The 19,917-nt window shown below is 42.4% G+C and overlaps 1 protein-coding gene across 11 annotated transcripts in view; it reads right to left on the bottom strand.

Moving 5' to 3' along the window:
* The window catches only part of CREB5 (cAMP responsive element binding protein 5), a 349,218-nt gene extending 330,056 nt beyond the window's left edge, over window positions 1–19,162 (bottom strand). For 4 of the 11 annotated variants that reach the window (XM_065583406.1, XM_065583411.1, XM_065583413.1 and 1 more), the window contains exon 1: window positions 19,045–19,162. The gene's annotated coding sequence lies outside the window, so the exon portion shown is untranslated. Of the gene's footprint in view, window positions 1–18,260; window positions 18,383–19,044 lie in introns of all 11 variants that reach the window. The other 7 variants (XM_008170343.4, XM_065583412.1, XM_065583409.1 and 4 more) reach the window with 5 other exon arrangements.
* Between the last annotated feature and the right edge of the window lie 755 nt (window positions 19,163–19,917).

The raw sequence follows: 19,917 nt of genomic DNA, 5'->3' as shown, positions 1-19,917 counted from the left end.
GACTTCCCACCCTAGAGTCCCCCATTCTGTAATTATGGCCTACATTCTTTGATCCCAGATGTATACATTTACATTTAGCCATATGAAAATGCATATTGTTTTCTTGCACCCCATTTTCCAAGAAATGCAGATTGCTCTGTATCAGTGACCTGTCCTCTTAATTATCTCTCCCCTTTGTTTTTATTCCAAAGAAGAACTTTCCTAACTGTACACAACTTTCTCCCTTACATTAAGATACTCTTAAGATAGCTAGTGCCTAATGCTACTAAAATAGTTAAACTAGCTTCATGCACTAATTTTAGCGTTGTCAGGCATCCAGTTTTAATCCGGAATGCCCAGTCGAAAAGGGACCCTGGCGCTTCTGGTCAGCAATGCCGACCGGGCTGTTAAAAGTCTGGTTGGCGGCGCAGTGGGGGCCCAGGGCTAAGGCAGGCTCCCTGTCTGCCCTGGCTCCACCTGGCTCCCGGAAGTGGCCACCAGGTCCCTGCAGCCTCTAGGCACATGGGTGGCCAGGGAGGTTCCATGCGCTGCCCCGTCCTGAGTGGCAGCTCCACAGCTCTCATTGGCCAGGAACCGCAACCAATAGGAGCTGCGGGGGCAGCACCTGCTGGTGCGAGGGCAGCACGCGGAGCTCCCTGGCCACCCATGAGGTTAGAGGTGCAGCAACTTGGCACCCACTTCCTGGGTAAGCGCTACCGGGACCCCGCACCCTGAACCCTCTCTCGCACCCCAACCCCCTGCCCCATTCCAGAGTCCCCTCCTGCACCTAAACTCCCTCCCGGACCCCGCACTCCCCCCCCTGCTCCAGCCAAGAGCCCCCTCCTACACCCCAAACTCCTCATCCCCAGCCTCACCCCAGAGCCCGCACCCCCCCCCGCACTCCAACCCCCTGCCCCAGCCCGGTGAAAGTGAGTGAGGGCAGAGGAGAGCGAGTAACGGAGGGAGGGGATGGAGCAAGTGGGGGGCCAGGCTTTGGAGAAGGGGTGGGGCAATAAAAAGTTGGCAACCCTAACTAGTTTGTGTGGTACTGATGTGGCTCTTAAACCTCTGTCAGGTAAAACTGAATTAAGTTTTCTTCTAAGGCCTTGTCTACACTAAAGGGAAAAGTTGATCTAAGCTACGCAATTTGAGTTACAACATAGCTTAAATCTACTTATTGCGGAGTCCACACTATGTGACGTCAACAAGAGATGCTCTCCCGTTGACTCCCCTTACTCTTCTCGATCAGGTGGAGTACAGGAGTCAACGGGAGAGCGATCGGCGGTTGATTTAGCAGCTTTTCACTAGACCCACTAAATCAACCGCATATGCATCAATCGCCACAGTGTTGATCCTCCAGTAAGTGTAGACAAGCCCTAAGAAAGGAGTATGATAGCAGTTGGCTGCCTGAGATCAATCATAGGTTGAAGAATATGGACAGGAAATGGATGTTGTTTCAAATTTTCAATCCAACATTGTTTTCAAAGGATAAGGGGGAGTATTTTGACAACTTGTAATTAAGCTTCAGTCAGCCACTTTGTATCTCTGTTGTTAGGTTGTTGACGTTTTTCCTTTATGCAGATATTTGAAAGGCACACCAGCATTTTACATAAATTCTAAGCATACAAACATGAAAGAGTCAGGCACAAGATACAATAAATAATTGATAGGGGAACACAAATCAGCACTCTCCACTGATAAAACTCAGGGTTAAGATTTTTTTCAAAGCAATCTAAGGGATGTTTCATTAATTTTTTAATGGAAGGTGTGTAGCTAAATCACCTAGGCAGTTTTTAAAATATCAATTTAGAAGTCTCTGTGCATTCCACTAAGCCTCCTGGACTGTTCCTTAGCCTTTATTAAATATTTTGGTTTTGAGAGAAACATATACCCCCCTCTCTTTTAAATTTCAAACATTATCCATGCCAACAAGATCAAATACTTTCCTTGTACAGATTATTAGAGTTACTTATTTGACATGGTGTGTGACTTCACAATCTTTGTACTTCAAGATCACAGGCCAAGACAAATTCTGCCTCATTCATCAAGTGAAAAAAAGTTACATGAATATTTCCAGTCCATTTATGTTCTTCATTTTTGAAACAATATCTAGAAGAATTCAGCATATTCTGAATAGTAAAAAAATAGTTATATAGCTCAGTGGGTCTCAGCCAGGGGTCTGGGGCCCCCTGGGGGGGCCACGAGCAGGTTTCAAGGGGTCCATCAAGCAGGGCCAGCATCAGACTCACTGGGGCCCAGGGCAGAAAGCCAAAGCTCCACTGCATGGGGCTGAAGCCCAAGTCCCTGAGCCCCACCACCAGGGGCTGAAGCCAAAGCCTGAGCAGCTTAGCTTCATGGGGCTCCCTGTGGCATGGGGGCCCCAAGCAATTTCCCTGTTTGCTACCCTCTAATGCCGGCCCTGGCTTTTATATGCAGAAAATCAGTTGTTGTAAAACAGGTGGGCCGTGGAGTTTTTATAGCATGCTGGAGGGGCCTCAGAAAGAAAAGGGTTGAGAATCTCTGATATAGCGGAGGTAATGAAGCTACAGCACCAAAAGCCAACACTGATTATGAAGTACATGCTGTATGATCCATTTAACTGTAACTTAATTAAGACATAATAGGCCCAATCCTGGTCCAATTGAAGTCAATGACAAAACTCCCATAGTGTCCCGTGGGAGCAGGAATGATCTGTGGCCTCTGAAGAGAAACAGCCTGCAGCTCTCTTGTGAAAGTAGTGACCACTTTTCCAGGGTAACAGAAATCATTCATCTGAATGAGTATTTCCTTCTTTGCACTATAGGCGTTTCTGAAATATATTGCACCCAGTGCTGCAAGATAGACAGGCCACCAAGAACTTCTGCAGAAGTCTCCTAATAATGCCTGCCCTTTATTGAAACTGACCTCTTTTCACCTTGTTAAAAGCAGTAAGATGCAAGTAATAGATCATTCCAAAGGTTAACCTCCGGAGATATTAGATAAAGGTGTCCAGAGAAATACCAAAAAAAGGGGTGCTGACAAGGAAACAGAGAGGATTATGATTAGGAAGTGTGAATAAGCTAAAGTTTCAAACATATTCAGTGTTTTGTTAGAAATGTTGAAGTATGGAAAAATATTCTATGTACATAATATTCAAAACATTTATATTAAAACTAATAAATAAATGGAGATATCCTATCTCCTAGAACTGGAAGGGACCTTGAAAGGTCATCGAGTCCAGCCCCCTGCCTTCACTAGCAGGACCAAGTACTGATTTTGCCCCAAATCCCTAAGTGGCCCCCTCAAGGATTGAATTCACAACCCTGGGTTTAGCAGGCCAATGCGCAAACCACTGAGCTACGTACTTTACCAATTTTGTAATGTGAACTGCAACAAATGTTATTACAATTTTAATAACAGAGTACACATATCCCCAAACTCCCTCCAAGCAGGGCCGGCTCCAGGCACCAGCTTAACAAGCAGGTGCTTGGGGCGGCCAACGGAGAGGGGCGGCACCTGTGACAATTCGGGGGCGGCAGGTCCCTCACTCCCTCTAGGAGCGAAGGACCTGCTGCTGAACTGCCGCCGCCAATCATGGCTTTTTTTTTTTTTTTTTTGCTTGGGGTGGCAGAAATGCTGGAGCCGGCCCTGCCTCCAAGCATAGGCACTGACTCCGTGGGTGCTCCGGGACTGGAGCACCCACAGAAAAAAATTGGTGAGTGCTCAGCACCCATCGGCAGCCCCCTGTAGCCCCGCCCCACCCCCCTGCTCCAGCTCACCTCACCTCCACCTCCGCTGCAAGTGCGCCGCCACATCCTGCTTCTCCCCCCCTCCCTCCCAGCCCTTGTGCCACAAAACAGCCGATTCACAGGGCAGGGAGAAGAGGGGGAATGTGGCACGCTGGGGGAAGAGGCGGGGCTGGGGCGGGGATTTGGGGAAGGGATCCAATAGGAGCAGGGAGGGGCAGAGTTAGGGCGGGGACTTTGGGGATGGGGCTGGAATGGGGTGGAATCGGGGCGGGGCCAGGGGCGGGGGCACCCACCGGCGCCGGAGAAAGTTGGCATCTATGCCTTCAAGATCATGTCTTGCATCACCACTGTGATAACAACTGAAGAACTAAAGTCCCCAGAGCAAATTAAGAATTTTTCCCCTATAAAATGGTAGATTTTCCTATAACTTGCTTTTTAGCCCACCACGTTGAGGCAGGACCATATACACCTAGACCATCCCTGATAGGTGTTTGTCTAACCCATTCTTAAAAATCTCCCATGACAGGGATTCTACAACCTCCCTTGGAAGCTTATTCCAGTTCTTAACTATCTTTATAGTTAGAAAGTTTTTCCTAATATCTAACCTAAATCTCCCTTGGTACAGATTAAGCACTCTATTACTGGTCATACTTTCAGTGCACATGAAGAACAATTAATCACTGTCCTCTTTATAACATCCCTTAAAATATTTGAAGACTGACATCTGGTCCCCCTTTCGGTTTTCTTTTTTCAAAACTAAACACACCTATTTTTTTTAAAAAGACTTTTCTTCATAGGTGTGGTTTCCTAAACCCATAATTTTTCTTGCTCTCCTCTGGACTCTCTCCAGTTTGTCCACATCTTTCCTAGAGTGTAGCACCCAGAACTGGACACAGTACCCCAGCTGAGCCCTCATCAGTGCCGAGAGTGGAATAATTGCTCCCATGTCTTACATCGACACTCCTGTTAATACACCCCAGAATATTAGCCTTTTTTGCAACTGCGTCACTTTATTGACTTGTATTCAATTTGTGATCTACTATAAGACCCAGATCCTTTTCCGCAGTACTTCTACCTAACCAGTTATTGTCCATTTTGTAGTTGTGCATTTGATTTTTCCTTCCTAGGTGAAGTACTTTGTATTTCTCTTTGCATTTGTATTTGACCAATTCTCCAATTTGTCAAGGTCATTTTAAATTCTAATCCTGTACTCCAAAGTACTTGCAATCTGATGGGTGTCATCTGCAAATTATATAAACAAACTCTCCACTCCAATTTCCAAAGTCATTAATGAAAATATTGACTAGTACCAGACCCAGGACAGCCTTCTGCAGGACCCTACTATATACACCCTCACAGTTTGACAGCAAACCATTGATAACTACTATTTGAATATGGTCTTTCAACCAGTTATGTACTTCTAGTACTTTCATGTAGACATTTCCCTAGTTTGTTTATGAGAATGTTAGTTGGGACTGTGTCAGAAGCCATCCTAGAATCAAAATATAGCATGTCTACAGCTTCCCCCAACTCCATTAAGCTAGTAATGGAAGGTAATTCCCTCCTGCCCCAACCCTGGGGGCAATCAGAGAAAATCCTGGGGGATCTTCTGGAGACACAGGGCCTCCACATCAATAGAGGGACCACCCCCACTCTCTCCACCTCACAATCAGCATAATTTCAGTGACGCTTTCATCGGTCTTACACTACCCATCACCATACACACTCACTCCAATAGGATTATGCAGTGCAAAAGGGGCAACAAAAAGTTAATGCAGCCTGAATTCCTCTAGACAGATTATTTGTGCAGCTTGGTAAGGACTGCCCGTTGTCTTCCCCCTGAAGCCCACAACTCTAGCTACGTCCCCAATCACAGATCATTAGCCCTGTCCAGTGCTGTCCATGACATTCAACTCAGGAATGGACAGTGGTAAAGAGAAATCCTGCGTTAGAGGTAGGAGATCCTGTTTGAGATGATAATATGGATGGGCAAGAGGGGAGAGAAACTGTGAAAGCCTTTAAATTTAGAGACCATATCATGTTCACCTCACAAATGCATATTGAGTGTGACAAGCAGGATTTGGCTCTAGAACTGTACATTATCAGAGGGTTTCTGGTGGGCACTGGAATGTTCATACTGTTTGTTTGTTTGTTTGTTTGTTTTTTAAGAGAGATGTAATACTAAAGTAGGTGCGTTGGGAAAAGGCTACTCAATTATAAAAAAAAGTGGCATGGCTTTTAGCACATTCACTTAACTATTTTAAAAACAATCATTTATGGCTTGCTATTGTTTCCATAGTAAATTGAATATTTTAGGCCCTCGTCCTGAGAATTATTCCCTGCAAGTGCAGGGGTCTAACCAGGCAAAACAGTTTCCAGGATTACAGCCTTGGTTTTGCCCTTCAGTAACAGAAATGTTATAAAGAATATTTTACAACATATAGTCTACATTTGAGACATGGAACTGCCCATTTTTGTGTAAGAGTGGTGGATACAAATAAGAAATTTATTTGAAGGCCTGCAGTGCTGTGAGAAGAGAGACTATACAAGCAACACATAGAGCAGTGGCTCTCAACCTTTCCAGACTACTGTACCCCTTTCAGGAGTCTGAGGGTACATCTACACTAAAGGGGGGAATCTATTTAAGATACGCAAATTCAGCTACGTGAATAGCGTAGCTGAATTCGACGTATCGCAGCCAATTTACCCCGCGGTGAGGACGGCGGCAAAATCGACTTCTGCGGCTTTCTGTCGACGGTGCTTACTCCCACCTCCGCTGGTGGAGTAAGAGCGTCGATTCAGGGATCGATTGTCGCGTCCCGACGGGACGCGATAAATCGATCCCCGAGAGGTCGATTTCTACCCGCCGATTCAGGCGGGTAGTGTAGACCTAGCCTGATTTGTCTTGTGTACCACAAGTTTCACCTCACTTACAAACTACTTGTTTACAAAATCAGACCTAAAAATACAGAAGTGTCACAGCACACTATTACCGAAAAATTGCTTACTTTCTCATTTTACCATGTAATTATAAAATAAATCAATTGGAATATAAATTTGTACTTACATTTCAGTGTATAATATATAGAGCAGTGTAAACGTGTCATTCTCTGTATGAAATTTGAGTTTGTACTGACTTCACTAGTGCTTTTTTATGTAGCCTGTTGTAAAACTAGGCAAATACCTAGATGAGGTGATGTACCCCCAGAAGACATCTGCATACCACCTAGGGTGACCAGACCACAGGGATGAAATATCGGGACGCGGGGGGGGCGGAGCAAAAAAAAAATGGCGGCGGAGCCAAAAAAAAAAAAAAAAAAAAAGCAGTTTCGCAGGGGCGGGGGGGGGGCATTAGCAGGCCCCAGCCGCGCCGGGCGCACGTGCTGCCCACCCCAGGGCAAAAGCTGGCCCCGATGCAGAAGGGGCTAGGGATAAAGAGGGCAGGGGGGGGGACAAGAAACAAAGTCCGGGGCTGGCCACGGCGCGGGCGTGCAAGGGGCCAGGGCTGGCACAGCCGAGCCACAGCAGCGGCCGGTCACCTGTGGGGCTCCAGGCTGGGCAACGGGCAGGAGCCAGGGCTTTTCCCAGCCCTGCAGAGCCTCCTGCCCCCCAGCCTGCCGTGGGCACATGCAGCGCGTCCCGCCGCCGGCAGGGAGCCCCGCGCCTCTCCCGCTCGGCTGCGCTCCAGCGGCTCCTTCCCGGCGGGACGAGCCGCTGGAGCGCAGCCAAGCAAGAGAGGCGCGGGGCTCCCTGTCAGCAGCGGGGAAGTTTATGGGGACCCCGGCTGGCCCCTCGCCCCTGTCCGCCGGCCTCCCTGCCTGGGACAAGTCTCGCCCCCGCAGCCTCTCTTCGCCGCGTGTCTCCGGCGGCCCACGCTGCCCACCCGGGCCAGAGCCAGCCCCGGCTGCTGCCTCCACAGCAGCGGCCGGTCTCCTGAGGGGCTCCCCGGGGCTCCAGGCTGGGCAACGGGCAGGAGCCAGGGCTTTTCCCAGCCCCGCAGAGCCTCCCGCTCCCCAGCCCGCCGTGGGCACATGCGGCGCGTCCCGCCGCCGGCAGGGAGCCCCGCGCCTCTCCCACTCGGCTGCGCTCCAGCGGCTCCTTCCCGGCGGGGCCGCGGCAACTTTCCCTTCCCCTCCCAGGTTCCTGGTAGTTGCCCGACCCTCCTCCTAACCTCCTCCCTCCATTGAGAGATCCAATGGGGGAAGGAGGGGGCGGAGTCGGGGTTGGGGGGGCGTGAGCGCCGGAGCAGAGGGTAAATTTCCTTCTTTGTCCCGCGTCCCGACCGAACATCGGTCGGGACGCGGGACAAAGAAGGAAATATCGGGACTGTCCCGACAAAATCGGGACGTCTGGTCACCCTAATACCACCAGCCGTATGTGTACCCCTGGTTGAGAACCACTGACCTAGAGGGTGCTCTATTAACAGAGAGTGCACTAGCAGTGACTATGTTCTCTGCAATACACTGGTCCTAAATTTCGCTGCAAGGTATCATGGCTTCTGTAGAATATTGGCAATGTACTCTGCAGCACACAGAAACTACCTGAAACTGTCACAGAGAATTCAACAAACAGATTTGTATTTCTATTTTCATGTTGAATTCACTAATAAAGTCACTGTAATATCCCTTGCACTAGGTATTTTGAATTTAATTTCCATATTAATCTTAAATTTTGGAAAGCTTTTCCAATGCGTTACCCCTAACTTTTCAATATACTGTAAGATTTTGTATTGACAATGCATAATAGAAGTTGTCAGGAGGCAACTAAGCAGGAGACAGCTGGGACTTTTGGCATCCACAAAAATGCATTTGGTATCTTGGCACAGATGTTCAGTTTCAGCTTGTGGCACTGGGGAGATGTATCTTTTCTTTCCAAGCTTGTCCCCAGAGAGAGGGAAGTGACTTCAAATTTAGGAATAAAGGGTCTTGATCTCCATGTTTCTCATCCTACTATCTTTTCACAAGAACTATCCACCCAACAATGCTCTCAATGCCCACGTCTATATCCTACTACAATGAATAAGAACACAGGTGAATATTTCTGCAGAAAAGAGCTGAGCAAAACATTTAAATGTCATAATTAGGTTTCAAAGCTATCGCCCACTCAGATGACTAGTGCAGTTGACTCCTCTCAGATCAACACTATTTTGAGAAGCTACCTTCAAAACCACATGGGGGTAAGAACTTATGCTCTCAATTTCATTGGTGTAAAATAGAAGCTATTCAAGTCAGTGGTGTTACTCCTGATTTACACCTACATGAGTGGGAGTGGAATTCAGGCCTTGATTTCTCAAATAAAAGCATCGGTCCAAATTCTGTTCTCAGCTACATCACTAAGTCTAAACAAACTTCTTTCAATTGAAGTGATCATAGATTTACACCAGCATAGCAGAAACTAGAATATGTATTTGTTATGAGTCAACCAATCTGTTTTCTTCTTTTTTGCTTAGATTGGAGCGGAAATTAATGTGGATGTTTTGGAGCAGACAACATCCCTGTCAAATTATATAGTAACTTCTCATGCTAAAACTTGTTTGTTTTCACACCATCATCACTGATTACCTCAGCACAGCATTGCTCTGAGAATAATGATTTAATCAACTGCAGAGCCAGCAGGGGGGACACAAAACAACGTGTGCTTAAATAGTGCTTTTAAAAACATTTTGGCAAGGAATAATAGGGTTTATTATTATTATATCATCTAATCTGGAGGATCTTTCCCCATCAGTTTCAGTTATGAGGCTTAAAACTCTTTGCAGTATCCTCTTACAAAAGAGAATATGCAAAAGTTACCTACTGTGTGCAGTTTTGCTAACACTATGGGCCAGATCCTCAGCTGGTTCCGTTTCATTTAAGCCAATGGAGCCACACAGATTTACAACAACGAAGATCTGGCCACATATGTTAAAATTTCTCATCTTGACTCTGTATATCAGAGCATCGGGCCAGTTGCTTCCGCACACATTGAAGTCTGCTGTGTAAACATATTTGTTTAATTATTCTTTAGATTGCAACTCTAGCATGTAGCAAGTGTCTTATTTGCAAGTGTCCTGGGCCGTAACTGTGATGACATACAATAGAGCAAAAGCATTCCTTCAGAAGTGTGAAAAAATCTTGCCACCAATCAAAATATTCTAAGTCCATGGGGCTACAGGAAAGTGAACTAACATTCCGAATTAGAAAATATTAGGCCCTATCCTCGTCTTGCTTAACCTGTTTTCACACAAATATGATTGTATTGAAGTCAATAGAGCTACCCCAGATTCACAATGGTGTAATTAAGAGCAAAATCTGCGCCAGTGCTAAGAGTCAAATTCTTCGCCTATGGTTAACTGAAAAACCTAGTGGGATTTTGGTATATGTTATACAAGCCTGAGGCCACAGTGGTGTCTGTCGGGGCCAGTGTAAGTAGATGGAGCACCTACACATAAAACTTGTGAGAGGAAGAGATAGAGTGGAAGGAATATGAATTGAGCATGAAAGTAAGTATTCTCAGTATTTCCCTCTCCCCAGACACAGTAAGAGTTGTCACAATAGAAGGAAAGCTATACAAACATGTTCATTTAGAAGAAACAGACATCCTCAACTTGATGACTCAGCTTTTGCTTTAATAATAGGATTTGCACAAACACACAACTGACAAATTGATACACTGCATTCAGAATATACCCCATGAATCTAATTCTTCTCTCACAAGAGAAACTCCAGTGTAACTCCTTTGCTTTCAGCAGAGTTGCTCCTGATTTATATCAGTGTGAGAGAACACTTTTAGGCCCTATTATGATTAATATTTTTGGTTTCTACCATAACAAAAGTATCTTTACACTTTTATAGATCTTCATTTGATCCTTTCTTTCCGGTTTCATATGTTATTTAGAAAACATTTGTGTCATTTAGAGGTCCCTGTTAAGGATGTTTCCAAAATATTAAAAATATTATTTTCTGTCACTTTCTGCAATAATGCTTTGGACACCTGAAATTAAAATCTTTTTCCTTGCTAAATCTTTTTTCTCTCCATCTCATGTGAACACACTAGTTTATTAAGGCAGGGGAATGAAAGACAGATCAGAATTTTTAAAAGTTGGTCTAGTTTTGATCTTCCTAACCTTTTAATCTGTTCTTTTAACCCTTTTCTACTGCCTATCCATTAAAAATAATATACACCGGATATATGTGTGTGCGTGCGTGCGCGTGTCTTTGGGAACATGGTGATGGGGGCGAAAGAGTAATAATTCCCCAGCTTGTTTTTTTAAAGCATAAAAATATAAAATTTAAGCCTCCCTAATCTTGCTGGAAGATTACCTGGACACCAAGGGAAGTCTCTGGAGAAGTCAATGTTGAGAACAGAATTTGTGGGAACGCTGAATCTTTAAACAAAGATTAATTTTCTCTCCGACCTTCATTAAACATTGAAGTTAAATGTTCACAGCAACAAAAAAGAGCTCTAAACAATTGGACTAAAAATACCTTCCCGTCTCTACTGCTCAGCTTTCACTTTTTTGCTATATCTTAATTTTGCTATTTCTCCAGTCACCACAGATTGTTCCAAGGTAGATAAAATTTGAGTTTCTAATATATAAAGAGTATAGAATGGTTTTGTATCTAAACACACACATTTACTCTATATATACATATGCACATATATGTATATATCCATATCCACTTTTACAGGTCTACCTTAAGGGCCTGCACCTACTCCCATTTGAGTTTAGTGACAATTATGCCCATTGATTTCACTGGGACGGATCTGATTGACTAAAACTAATTCTGAGTGGTGACTATAAATACACCATGATTTGCTACTCACAATTTATGAGCTTCATCACTTAATATAAATATTACTTAAAATATAATTATATAGTTGCAGTAAACACTAAAGTGTGAATAATGGTGTGCTAATTCACACCTCATTGCACTAATGGCAATTGGTTTTGTAACCTCAATGCCCAACACATACACTATGAATTAATAACATTAATACAATAATTCACACCTTGGAGTGTCTTGCTGCTTAATTAGGTAAAATACTGTTACATGGATATGTAAGTGCCCAAACACAACATGTCCGTATTCTAAAGCTGAAAAGTGATCTAAAATGCTCACTTACAAACATTTTAAGGGAGAAAAAGTAGCAGGTGCAATATGGACATACACACATACACACACACACTAGTTAGCAGTTTACTTGAGTACTCCAGGTAATGCCTCGGTTTAGCTCATCCTGCTATAGCCACTTCATGCAACATATCCTCAGTCTAATCTTAAATTCCATTTATTGTGCTACAGAGCCCCCTGTGTTGAATGTTTTATATTAGCTACCATTACTCAAGTCTTGCCAGTCAGGTATTGAAGAACAAAAATCTGGGAACTGCTGGCCCCTCTTATTTCCCACATTAGTCAAATGACTTTCTAAGTACTTGTGAACAGCTATAAATGATGCCATATCACATACCATGTGCAGTAGTGGCATCCTGGCATCCATGAACCTACATTGCAACAGGTAAAAAGGCTGCTACTGTCAAACTGTAGGGAAAAGATTTTTCAACTTATTTAAATAATTTCTCTGAAGCCCTCTGTTTCCTACCAAATAAAACGCACACAAAAAATATGTCACTGAGCCAACCTCAGTACCATGGACTGATAGTTGGAAAACTTCAAACATAAATAATTATTGAGATTGCCCAGATCACTCCACTGAAATCAAGTGCCCCAGCGATACAAAGTCATTGGGAAGGAAAGGAATTGAAATGGAGGGCAGATGAGGATGGTAGTATTAGAAAACGTCACTTGCAGAAGACAGCAAAGAAGTGGAAAAGAAAACAATTATTATTTAAAGTGTATTCAGATGTAAGAAATAGAATACATATTAAGGGGTGATCATCAAATGGCCAAAGTATGCATAAAAACACCAAACGGTTGAATTCCTTGGGTACCAGGACTCACACTGAAATCAATGGGAGTTTTGGGTGCCCAAGGAAAGCAAAATAAGGCTCTTATTCTGTTAAAGTTATTACAGCATTTGTGGATAGTTTTCTTACTGAAACTGAAATTCCCTTACTCTTGCCTCTCTCTTCGGGCCTCCCCTCTAAGGGCATTCTAGTAATTTTTAATCAGTCTACTGGAGTCCCCTTACTATGAAGGATTATATTGCCACATCCTAAGATCAGCTTGAACAGAATGCTGCCACAATAGCAAGTCCTAATTAACTCAAAATATGAGATTCTAAACAGGAAAATTAAACAAACACTAGTAAGTGTAACTTTCTGAAATATTTATTTTGAAGCATGTGGGGGATTGACTTCTTGAGTGGATTCTCAAAAACGAAGACAGAAACAAAAACCAAAGCATAACAGCTAGTAAGCTAAGGAAATTGTACTAAGCTTTGAATGTTTTACTTTCAAAATCCTAGAGCCCTCAATAAAATCCTTAGTCAATCTCTTCTTGTTTATAAAACAGTATTTGGTATCACCATCTTGAAATCTACAAAACAGATACAGCCATCTCTCTTTCTAAAAATCTCTAAATCCAGATTTGCAGCTGCAGTTCCCATTAATGAAGCTTTGATGGGTAACAGAAAAAATGCTGAATGCCAATATTTTTAATTATACAGTAAAATAACTTTAGTGAAAAGACTAGACATGCTATTATTTTAAAAGTGCCAGAGTTACCACGTCAACCAGTGCCGTGGTATAGGTAAATGATCAGTGTACAAACAAAATAATTACTTGGCTAAAACAACATACCACAGTATTTTTGCTTCAGAAAGTGTCTTACAACAACAATTATTACTTATACATTGAGTATATCAGAGAGTATACCTATATTTATTTTTACAGAAATGTAATTTTGAGACGTTCACAGAAATATATTCATATTATACATAGGTATGTAAAACTGTACCACAAATCTGTAAAAGCACTGATCTTATTCCTGTAATGTGGTTAATATTCAAATTAGACAAGAAAAGAAATTGAGATAATTGTTTTGTCTACCTTAAAGAACAATCTTTTAAAGATTTTAAATTGATGTAACAACGCAATTTGTAGTAGGAGGAAAAAGTGTGCTGAAGGCTAAGGCTAAAAGTTACTAAAAGCTAAAGTTGCATTAATTTTGTGACTGTTTATTATAATAATGTTTTTAAAATGCAGAAAAACAAAGAACTCTTCAAGTACATCTCTAACAAAGAACTACTTGCCTGTATCTTATAGAATTTACTACGTTTTTCTTTGCAATCAAACTTTCTCAGAGACAAATAGCACAGGTTATATGGCATATAGCACTTTCTCAGAGAAAAACAACCTGCAGAAATCATGTGTTGGGATACAATAGAATGGTCACCAGGACAACTAGCCGATTGATCAGCCGTGACAATATCACTTATGACTGAGTCAAAGTCAGCAAGAGTGTGAATCCCAAAAATGTTTTCAATGATTCCACTAAAAGATGTTACCAGCTTATTGTGATGAAAGTTTATATGTGAAAAGTTGGCCCAAACAAAATTCAAGTCAGCTAAATACAAGTTAATTTAGTCAACACAGAAACAGAGCTGTATGCATAGCTGAAAGACCTGTTGCTCTCTATCGTTAATGGGTCCATGTCTCAAGCAACTCCGTCGATTGAGGTATATATGTAACAAATGGTTAAAGCTAAATTCTACATAGTCTCTACTTGAGAAAAATTCCCATTTTGTTAAATTAGAGACCTGAGTAACTGAACACTACTTTAAATAGGTGGCAATTTTATTACGTTATTCCAAAAAATAAAGCAAAATTAATTTCATGTATAGCGAGGGTTATTCCAAAAAAAGTTCATTTGGACTAAAATAAAGCTTTACTTTAGTTTAAAGGTGGCCAATCCATAAACAGAAGGTTTATTAATAAATCAAAGAAACAGGTCTGCAGTAAATCCAGGAGGTTGCTAACTAGAAAAAGAAATACAAAGTGACAGATTTCTAGGGAAAAGATCTTTGACCAAAAGAGAGTGTAGTCAAAAGATGGGCAACAATACCACCCTGCATAGTTGGAGATATACAAATCTTGCCTGGGGTCCCAGAAGGAAGTAAAAAGTGTCTTAAAAATTGCCCTGTTAATAGTTAAGGGCCAAATCCTCCTGCAAAACTGCCACTGATATCCATAAGGATTTGCCGGAGTGACGACAGAAGGATTGGGCCCTAAGAATTGTCTCAAGCCAATGCAAGGTCCATTGTTACTGGAATGAACTCTAACTCTCACAAACGCAGTATCACACGAAAGACCCCTCTGAAGGATAAAGAACAACCTTAGGACATTTCAGGGTATTTCAAAGCCTCTTCTAAACTACAGAGAGCAAATTAATACCGAATTTGAACACATGGGGCCAAATCTTCCTCCCCTTATTCATGCAAGTAGCCCCACTGCATCGTAAGGTGAACAGGATTATGGATACAACCTCTTCCCATTTTACCTTCACTTTTAGTAGTAATACTTGTTTTTCTTCCCTTTCTTTTCCCATAGGTTAAATAAAGAGATCAGACCTTCCCTTGTTCTGAGAGTTGGGTTTCTGTAAAACAGCCTATATTATCAATTGATTTTTATTTGGTTCTCTTTATTTGGTTCTTTATACGAATTTAAAAAAAATCTACTTTTGTTCCCAAATCTTAAATCTCTAAAATAAATGGCATCCAATATTCAATAGTCCAAGGCAAAGCTTATTGTCCTTCCAAGTAGACCAAGTTAGTTCCAACCACATGTCAAGAATATCAAGAAATTTCTTTGTCTTTAGAAAGAAATCTCTTCATCACATAAAATATTATCTGACCTCTCATAATTGTCCAATTAAAGTTACAATAAATAGACAATTTCAGTTTGTTCAATTCAAATATTTAGTATTTCTATTTCCTATCCCATGGTAAATGCATACATGAAAACATTCAAGTTTTGGAAGTTTGATGGTCTAGACATAAAGACAGCAGAAACATTACAAATTCTATGGACAGTAATAGACACTAATTCTTTACAAACCATGCATGAACCAAGCCGAGACACTATCCTTTTCTTATCAATAGTTAAAGATCACTTAGTCAATTAACAGGAAAATAAGAGACTTCTTACCATTATCTATAGAGTAAAATCAGGAATGAGTTGTTTTGTTCAATCAACAAGTCAACTTTTCTCTCCTAGTGACTTTTTTTGTTTTTAAAGCTCCGTTTGCCAGTGATAGCCAGGGAAGAGGTGTCACTGTATATTTCTATATGTTTGTATTTAAGACGATCAGAATCTTATTTTATTGAACCAATAGAAGACAGATCTCGTACTTTACTATCACGGTTCCAACCAAGAGCTAACCCCAAGGTAGTTCTATTTGCCTCTAACAGTTTCTTTTTGTAATGAGACTAATTTTTCCAGTAGCCTTTAACTCAACTAGATTAACTGACATGGAAAATGTGACTAAAAACTTGTAGAACTGTCTAGCCTCCAACCCAGCACAAAATCAACTTTGTAGTAAGTGCTGAAGGACATCCAGCAAGCAGCAACTTGCTCAGTTTATAATCCTGAACTATATATTCACAGAGAACTGTACTACGCCATCTAGTTAGCTGACGGCAGGCTTCACTTTCTACATTAGAAGTGGATACCTTAAAATACAGGGCTTTGGCACTTGAGAATTTTCAGTTTCTTTAAATGAATATCACTACTGGGATAATCCACATCCAGTTGATATGGGAAAATTTAGCTTATAATAGCAGAGTGACCTTCTACATCTAACTTTGATTTACAAGATAAAAGCAACTTTTAAATTAAAGAGGCTTTCTGCTAATAGAGCTTATTATTCCAGAGACAGGAATGATTTTCCTCGAAAGTTGTCCCTGTGTGCATGCCTATTATCTTCGTTTTTCTCCTTCTACTAATGAGCATTTATCTAAAGAGCCTGTTAATCCTCTGATGTGTGCTTCTGGTCAGAGGTAACAGTTTGAATAAAACCACTAATCACTTATCACTAATCACTGATCGTTAACCACACTTTTCTCTAGTGCTTTGCAACCTGCACTGCTCCCTTTAGGACTAAGGAGTAACAAATAAGAAGTTTAACATTTTAAAAGTATTTTTAACATAGTAATGCTGACTTCATCCAAAGACATTTTTCTACAGACATTTTTTTAAAAAATTCTACCAAAGTGCATGTACTTCAGAACAAATTCCCACAAACTGTGTCAGAGTATAGATTTTCTTTCATTTTGTTCTCACCCTGTAACTCTAGAAACAATTTATTTAAAAAAAAAAAAACTTTACAGTCTGGTTTCTGGATTATTTCTGCATGACAGTTTCTTAGAAGAAAGTTCTTCCTCCACTGTTATTTGACACACTGTATTTTCACCAAATGACCAGGCAAAGAAACTCTGGTGTAATTTAATGGATTAGGAGAAGAGTTATCTTTGAAATGTATGGTCTCCAGGAAAACCCAAGAACCCTATTGTCCTTTGGTCTAACCTCTGTTTTCATCTGTCTGTATATTGTTTCCTACTGATAAACTACAGAAATCCTCTGGCCATGCTGTTTTAAGTAAGTACTATTTAAGCATTTTAATTGTAAAAGACACACATATGGACATTCATTTTATTTTATTGCTATCCATGTCTTTGAACCACTTTTTTTCTTTCAGACTGTAACATTTATAATAAACCCTGGAGATGACAGATCACTCATCATGCCTGGACATAAATAAGAGAAAAGGCAGAGTTTAGCAGGTATCCACCTTATATTTCAGAAGCTCTTATAATTCTGGAAGGACAAAACTTAGCTAAAGAGAGGGAGAGAGAAACCTAAACCAGAGGAGGGATAAAGGAGATATGCATTTGAACTGGGGGGGAGGAGAGGGTGTAAAAACGATGTGCTTAGCCAGTTGGATTGTAAAAGGGAGAGTTGCTTTGTCAGCATTTCTAACCCCCTGAACCCTACAGTATCTAAGGCTGTTAATCAAACACTTACTAGTCTGCAGAATGACGTAATGGCCCACTATCCAGCCTTATTCCCTGAGATATGTCAGAAGGGGTGTGCGGGGGAGACAACCAAACATAGCGATGCAGACACCTAACAACGAAATATACACACAGCCCACTCTAGCCCTGAGCCTTAACAATAGGCATCATGTGGGGACTGGAGATGAGGAAGGGGAGGGGGGTGATCAGTTTGTTGTGCAATGATCAATAAAAGTCCATATAAGAAACAACACATACAGATAAACCAGCAACTTGTACGCAGCTGAGCCTCCGGTACTTTGGACTAAGAAGCCTCTTCCAAAACTTAAATCAAAGTTGCAGCGATTGAAATCAAGTTCAGTTAAGAAGAAAGCGAAAGCTTCAAGAAGGGAGGGGGGACTTTGAGAGCAAGTCCAGCAGCCAAAGAGCTGTCATTTCAGCAGCAGCAGCAAGACAAGATGTTATGCCGAAAAGAAATAAGGCAAAGATGGGGGGGGGGAGGGAAGCAGCATCAACCTTCTACTTTTGTGTCTAGTTTAAAAAAATCCTCTCCCGGAAGAGCTTAAACAAGAATTACAATTTATTTGCAACAATATTTACCTACACGCTCCCTGAAGACAGCGGAGATGGCAGCAGCAGCTACATCTCATCTCAGCGGTTCTTCGACACACATGCATACACAAGCACACGGTCCCGGCAGCATACTAATGACTTTGCTAGCTCTTGTTTCAACACACACACACACACAGACAGAGAGAGAGAGAGAGAGAGTTTCAAAACTTTCCAACTTTTTGGTCGGTGTGTTGAATTGAGGAATCTCAAAGTTGCTCCCCTCGCTGCCTTTCCACTCCCTCCGCCTGCTTACTGCGCTTCGTGTAGCTTCAACAACTTTTCCGGTCCCCCCGCCACCCCCCGATTCCTGTTACACCCTCGCCCAGTCACTTAGAGGAGTGAGAGGGAGCGATGCACACACTCACACGCACTCGTTCAAAAAGCCATCTTCATAGAAGCATCTCACTGATCAAACATCGCAGCCGGAACGGGAGCGGGGGAATCTCAAATGGTTACTATCATTACAATTAAATTGAAAAACTAACAGCCGTTTATCACAGCCCCCGGAGCAGTCCCAGGGTTAATAACAAAAACTGTTTACTAGTCCCCCAAAACTCCCACAAAACAAAACAAACCCCTTTGCAATTCATGAGATTTCTCCCTCCTCACTTTAGATCCTTCCCCCCCTCTGCTCCCCAGTTAATTCACACATACTCCCCGTCCCTAGATCAGTCCCATGCACACAAGTACTTTAAAGCGTCCAGAAAGCGAGGGTTTAAATGCACTGAAAAGTGAGTTTCATAAAGTCAGATCAGTATTTAGAGGAACTTACCAAACAAGTGTAGAAGGGAAAGGACCAGCAGCTTGGGTGAAGGAACCACGTTGGACTGAGAGAAGGTTACAATACGTTCTATTTAGAGAAGCATTACATCACCCTCGGTGACGTCACGTGGGATTCCTGAACTTCTAAATCATTGCGGTCCCTGTTCAGGGGGAGAGTGGAGGGGTAGGCGTGTCCGGGGGCGTGTCCTCCCCGGGCTCCGCCCCCGCCAGCAAGCCACAGTAGAAGGGGCGGATGGAGGGGGAGGCGAGCGCAAAGCAGGAACAGCGCAAGCAACAGCTTGCAGAGCTGGATGTGACAGGACTGACATTAGGCGTGTGTGAGTCAGCTTGGAAAAAATCTCCTGCTTTATGGATTTCGGGAGGAAGCAGGGACGAATCCAAAGAGGCGGGTTCCCTAGGCTGTATTGATTTGCAGGGGCTGGGCACGGACTGTTTCCCGAACTGGATGGGTTGGTCTCCATTCAACTAAGTGTGGCACAGGACAAGACCCGTTCCAGTCTGCTGAATAAACTCCGGCGCTGCTAGTATACTGTGTATAGGCTGATGGACCCAAACGAAGCAAACACCTTTGGGAATTAATCCCTCTTGTGTTTCAAAGAGCTCTCTCTCTCTCTCTCTCTAAAGAGCTGAGCTAACCCCCTAAATCTGAACGCCCCACTACTTTTGGGGGGGAATGGTGATTACTAGGGGGATTTTAGTGCCCACATCCAATTAATTCATCTCTAGATTGTATTGATCCACGTAACTACTTTTCTTACAAAGGGGTTTTATAATAGGACTTTTATTAATATATAGTTCTTCGTAGACGTGATATCGTTGGAGAGATCAGAAGTTACAGCAAGGGAGAAAAGATATTTTGAGT

This window comes from Chrysemys picta, chromosome 2, assembly GCF_011386835.1.
Source record: "Chrysemys picta bellii isolate R12L10 chromosome 2, ASM1138683v2, whole genome shotgun sequence".
NCBI lineage: Eukaryota > Metazoa > Chordata > Testudines > Emydidae > Chrysemys > Chrysemys picta.
Note: the sequence above shows the minus strand (reverse complement) of the source record. Positions and strands in the feature narration are given on the sequence as shown.